Consider the following 5,269-nt stretch of genomic DNA (forward strand, 5'->3'; position numbering starts at 1 on the left):
GGGGTACAGGGGCGAGGCTGGGGACATGTCCCCTCAGTCCCCAAGGACAAGGTTCACCAGATTGGGAGCAGTCCAGCCTCAACTCTGATCGCCTCATTCCAGGTCACTTGATTCGATGGGACAGAGGGGAAGGGTGTCAGCCAGGGGCTGGGGTCCACCCGCCACAGCTGACCCTCTTCCAGGCCCTCATTCCCACTCGCCCACCAGCAGCAGCCAGAGCAGCCCCACGGTGGCCTCAAGTACTGGGTGGGTGCAGAGGCCGATACCAGGGCTGAGGTGGGGGCCCAGGAGGGGGTCGGGGTGGCGCTGGGGAGCCTGTAACTCAGCTCCACTACCCAGGGTTCGTGGATCCCGCAGGCCTAGGAAGCTCCCCTGGATCCTGGTCCTCATGGGTCTGGCCCGGGCTGGGTCCGGCCTGCAGGTTGGGGAGGGGGGAGGCGGGAAGAGCAGATGGACGGCTTCCAGGGCCTTCCTTCCCCACGGGCAGGGTGGCCACAGGCCCTCGGAGGAGCTCCCCACTCCATTAGCAGGCCTGGCAGGAGTCAGGCGATCCGCAGATGCAGAACTGGAGCTCTGCTGCTCTGAGGAGCTGACAACGCAGGTGCCTCTCCTTCCCTGGACCCTGCCAGCCTTCCCTGGGGCCGGAGCCAGCGTGGGCAGAGGGGTGGTCAAGATGTGCCCCGGGGACTTTGAGGGGTTGCAGGCCAGCCGAGGGGCCCGCGGGGATGGGGGCTGCAGAGAATGATGGGGGATTCGAACTCACAAAGGGGGCTCATGCTGTGCCCCTGTGGAAATCGGTGGGGGCTGCCTTGGCGGATGAGGTCCTGAGTTAGGCAGTGGGGACCCCATCGTCAAAGTGGGGGTCCCCAAGGCACTGCATTGGCTCCCCAAACCCAAGGCTTCACCTGGTCAAACAGGTGGGAGAGAGGGGTGCTTATCCCGGGCCCTGATGTGAGCGGACGCCTCGCCTTCGCCCAGACTCAGGCGTCTCTGGTTGAGGCCTCCTGCTTGCATCCCCAGAACACCCCAGCCTGGGGCCAGGGAACCCCCGGGGAACAGTGTCCAAGTCTGGTCAGCAGGGAGGGGCTGGGAGTGGGGGACCCAACACCCTCTCCTGTGACGCTCCAGTCACAGCCCCAGCTTTGCGCCCTCAGAGGTACCACCTCGAGCAGACGACAGAGCCTCCCTGAAGGACGTCACCCCCACAGCCCTTTCCTCCTGGCCGCTGTGATGTTAAACCAGCACGTCCCAAAGTGTGGCTGGCTGCTGGGCTGCCAGGGCGGGAATGCTGGGGGCGCTGGGGACGGGGCAGCGCCGGCGATGATTTCCCTCGTGTCCGTTTATCTAATATTTCTCATTTCCTTTGAAAAGAATATGCCACCGCCACACGAAACCTTCAGTTTTGCAAATGCTGGTGTTAAAGTCAAGGCTAAGTTGGAAAAAAGAGAAACAGGAAAACGTGATCTAAATAAAATCATAATGCAAGCGGGACCGGTGGTATTCGTTCCTGGTCTGTCCCCGTCCAAGACAACCCCGTAAGAGCAGGGACCTCATCGGCAGTGTCTCCACTTGTGTCGCAGTGCTTGGGACAGTGCTTGCGTGGCACATAATAGGTGCTCAGTATATACTGGTTGAATGAATAGTAAAAATCAAGAAAACCACACTCAAATGTCTGCCTTTGAGCAAATAATGGAATTACATACATGAAATTCCCAGCAGCGCCCAGCACATAAGAAGTGCTAGAAAGGGGGCACCTGGGGGGTTCAGTCGGTTAAGCATCTGCCTTCGGCTCAGGTCGTGATCTCAGGGTCCTGGGATAGAGCCTTGCATCGGGCTTCCTACTCCGTGGGGAGTCTGCTTCTCCCTCTCCCCCTGTGATCGCTCTTGCTCTCACTCTCTCTCAAATAAAAATTTTTAATTAAAAAAAAGAAGTGCTAAAAAATATTCACGCATGCTCTTATTCCTGTAATAATTATTATTATTTACAAGCGCAAACAAATAGGCATTCCGGCCAAGCGCTGACTAGCTGAGCATTAAACTCAAGATACGCCTAAGGCTGGATATCACCATCCTAGGGTGGACTTCTGGGATGTAAAGACAAATCTGAAAAAAAAAAAAAAAAAAAAAAAGACAAATCTGAAAACCTATTAAAACGTATTGCTGGGGCGCCTGGGTGCCTCAGGGGTTGAGCGTCTGCTTTCAACTCGGGGCCTGATGCTGGAGTCCCAGGGTCGAGTCCCACATCGGGCTCCCCGCATGGAGCCTACTTCTCCCTCTGCCTGGGTCTCTGCCTCTCTCTCTATGTCTCTCATGAATAAATTTTAAAAATCTAAAAAAAACAAAACAAAACAAAAAAAACACCTTTCATTGCTGTCACAGTCTTATTATCCACAGTTACAGCAGGCAAATCTTTCAGGCTGAACACTTGAGTGAGGGACAGTTTCTCCACTTTGTCAGCTGCGAACGTGCTCCCACAGTCAATGAGTCTCTGTGGCGGTTCTAAAACACGGCCCCGAATTTTTTCAGGGGGTTAGGAGGTGGCGTCTGTCTCTCTGCTTTTCTGAGTCTGGGCAGGTTTGTGGAGGCTTCAACCGACCGAGTGGAGCAGGAGGGAGGCCGGGGTGTAAGAGGCAGTGTTTGCCGAGACGCTCACTGGGGCGCCCGAGACACGAGAGACGTCCCAATGTCCTGAGGCAGCCGTGCTCCGAGGCCGGTGAGCTGAGAGCTGGGCCCAGCCTCTGAGCCCTTCCAGCCCAGGCACCAGATATGCGAGGAAAGCAGCTTCCCTGTCCCCGTCTCTGTCCACCGCGTCCCTCTGTCCTTCAGACCTTGGAGCTGAGGACCCGGACATCGCGGAGCAGAGACAAGCAGTCCCTGTGGCTCCCGTCTGACTTTCGGAGCAGGATATTATGACATTATGAGCATAATGAGGTGGTTGCGAATTTACACCCCTAAGATCAGGGTGGTTGGTTAGGCAGCGATGGACGTGGAGCCGCGGCTCACTTGACACCGCGGCATTTCAATGGTGTTACTCTTTCTGCAGAAACGAAAATCCGTTTCCCACTTGCACCCCAACTTGAACGTTCACAGTAATTATTTCTGATCATCTCGGTCATTGTGCCGTGATCTGATCCTCACGGTGGCATTTTCCTTGTAAGGTAACTGTTGTGAAAGGCTGTGCATTTCTCCTTGGACTCGCCTGGGAGGACGCCAACCAATTTACCAACCACATGCGGGACTTTCCATTCCGAGCTACATCCAGAAGGTTTTCCTATATTTGCAAGTGAATGTGCAGATGGAAGCACACGCTGCGAACGCAAAGCCCTGCTTGGTTCCGGACATGGTTACGCTCGGTGGGCAAAATACTCCCGGCTGGGAGATGCACACACACCAGTGCCACGGAAGTTAAGAGTTTGGATACTCAGCTTTTCTGAAGACCAAGACCCCAGCAGAACGTGGAAACAATGCTGTATTGTCATCATTGTTCTAATATCTGCGTGGGTCCTTGGGGAGGGGGGCAAGGTAGGGGGGACAGGAGGAGAAACCGAGGCTCACCGTCCCCTGGCAAACACAAGAAACTGGTAAATGGCTGTCGGGTGAGTCACGATCTCCCAACAGCCTCCTTGCCTCCGAACAGCAATAATGGGGGCACAACCCAGAGCGGCCCCCCCGGTTGACCTGTTTCCAGTAGACCTGCTATTGGCTTTTAATGCCCAAACATCCTCTAGATCCCTGAGGATAGGGCCGCCTCCCCTCAGGTCTTCCCAGGGCGGACCGTGTCGTGTTTTGTCCCCTGCAGAGCCGAGTCAGGTCTGCTCAGACCACCGCCCTCCTGCCAGGGACAGCTGTGTCCCCTTAGGCCCTCCAGGACATGGTTATACCCATCCAGTGCCCCCACAGTGGGCTGTGTTCTCTCAGAATCCCCGAGCTTCCTAAAACACACGTACAGTTTGTTTTTCAGCTAATTATAAAAGAAAATGTACAGTCACGTCCCCATAACTCCATACATTTCTAACAAAACAATGTGAGTCAAGTCTCAAATGAGCATCTCAGAGACGATGGGTAAGGCCCCACGCAGCCTCATGCAGACATTTGGAAAACCTGCCTGGAGCTTGCAAATGAGACGGGGTGGTGGCGGGGGATGGGGGTGGGGCTGGGGCTGGGGTGCTCCCGAGGTACAAAACGATGGCAGGGATCCTCCAGGCTAACAACTTAGTATCCAGGGAGTGATGTTTGCGGCATTTTCCAAATGCTCTGCTGTTCCAAGGCACTTTCCTGTGCCTCTGAGATTGCTTGGGTGCATGCAGTCGGTGGACATTAAAATGTTTTTATGTTTTTTATTTTTTTAATGTTTATCCCTGGAAGTCATGGGAAACAGGCATCTTCCTGCAGACCAGCTGCTTTTCAGCGGCACTGGGGACTACCCAGGCAGGAATCGCTTCATTTCTCCCGGTTTAGGGGCAGCAGCACCCCCTGGCGGCCCGCAAGCCTCCAGCCCATCTGCAGATGCTCAAGGGAAGAGAGAGGGGGTCCCAAGGGAAGCTGGGACCTGACCCGCAGCCCACATGAAGGAAGGGGGTGGGGGGTCTCAGGCCCTGTGAGCGGGGCCTGGCACTCCTATTTCCACCCTACAGGGCCCAGTTTCTTGTGTTGGCCTTTGATGAATGTCTTTTTTATTCCCCACTGGGCACCTACATCCCTTTTTTAAGAAAAAAAAAAAAAAAAAACCTCCATTTTCCACTGGGGAACCCCCTACGCTGAAGTCATATAGGTCTTGAGGGTCAGTCCCCTAGCCCCACACATCTCGTGCACAGTGATTTGATGACGGAGGAGCATGTGACCCAAATCTGTCCAGTGAGAGCCAGGCCTGAGGCTTTCTTGCTGCAGCTAAAAAGAAACATTTCCTTTTCCACTAAGGCTGCTAAGTGGTCCATGGTATATCAGCCCAGCGTCTGGGTGAGTGGTCTCTGGTTGTAGGGGAGTCTTCTTGCAAATAAAGCTCTTCTCCGTACAAAAGCAGATTTTAGAGAGGAAATGGGGCAATCTTAATGAAAAATATTTGAGCAGCTGGATCCAGCAGTACCTGAAGCCGCCTGCTCCAGGGCATTTTCAGTTAAGTGAACCAATTAAATTTTTTTTTCTCTTCAGCCAGTGGGGAATTGGAGAATAATGCTCCCTGCCTGATGTGGGCCAGTCCCTAATTTCTCTCTTCCCTCCCCGACAAATGTCCTCATTGCTGTCCTCATTGTTTGCAAACTCAGAGGCCATG

The sequence above is a fragment of the Canis lupus genome, chromosome 1 (genome assembly GCF_003254725.2).
Source record: "Canis lupus dingo isolate Sandy chromosome 1, ASM325472v2, whole genome shotgun sequence".
In the NCBI taxonomy this organism is placed as follows: Eukaryota; Metazoa; Chordata; class Mammalia; order Carnivora; family Canidae; genus Canis; species Canis lupus.